Raw genomic sequence first — 1,066 nt, forward strand, 5'->3', positions numbered from 1 at the left:
CTGGATCTTGGTTCGTGTCCTACAATCCAACAAAGTGAAGCGGCATGCACGATCATTGGATACATTGTCACCAATGTACTTGCCGCGTGGAGTGACGTGCATAGGACGACGCTGCTTGCCAACTTTCGCACGCTGCAGTTCGTCTTGATCGAGAATCTCAAATGTGGACGCGGCAACGATTTCCGCGTCCCACATCCGAAAAAGTGCCAACTGGAGGACGAAGGCCGACTGCACGAAGAACCGCTGTATCCTGTCGACGTTGTTGAGTCTGCTTGATTCCCTCTCAGCGCCGAGGACTAACGTGTCCACATCGGTCGGCCGAGGTGGAATCGGCTTTGGCGTCGGGCGAAGTGGTGCTGTGCAAAGCGTTCGAATATTTGCAAAAACTTGACATCTATGATATCGAGAATTCGATACGGATTCATTTGATGAGTATATTCAACTTTAAATATATACCTATTACCGATGATGTTTCATCCTGAAATGCTTCATTCGACACCATCTACCGAGATATAGACAACAACACTTGTTGTAATTCGCCATGCCAAATGTAAAGAGCAAAGTAGGTTGCGTAATACTCGTTGTTCATTGAGTAACCAGTGGAACGTGATGTTAAAGCTTCCTGTCTGTTCAATGATGATAGCTCCTACCGCTTTGACCGACGCTTCCAGCACGAATTGCTCGAGTGTCTTGTAACTTGGAACGTCTACAGTGTTTGATAAAGAACTAGAGAGAGGTTGTAGTCAAGCGCCAAATTCATCGCCTTGAACAATTTTTGGCTGCGTCCTCAGTTCAAAGCAGTGGCAATTGGATAGAAGTCCTTGCTTTGTCTCAGCACTGTCGCACCATCCGACTTACTGTGTGCAACGGGAAAATGTCCTCAATGGTACATCGCCAAAAATTCTGTAGAACTTTCGATACCTTCTCGAACGTTCATGGAACGTCCAAATGCCTCCTGGTAGTCAGGGCGAAGTTGCGAAGAAGTATGGTGCATCGCCACAAACGACCTCCAGGATTTAGAAACTAGGGCGCCAAACTAGTGTCGGCAAATGTTGAAGTGTCCTGT

Source organism: Aphanomyces invadans (genome assembly GCF_000520115.1).
Source record: "Aphanomyces invadans strain NJM9701 unplaced genomic scaffold supercont1.6, whole genome shotgun sequence".
In the NCBI taxonomy this organism is placed as follows: Eukaryota; Oomycota; class Saprolegniomycetes; order Saprolegniales; family Verrucalvaceae; genus Aphanomyces; species Aphanomyces invadans.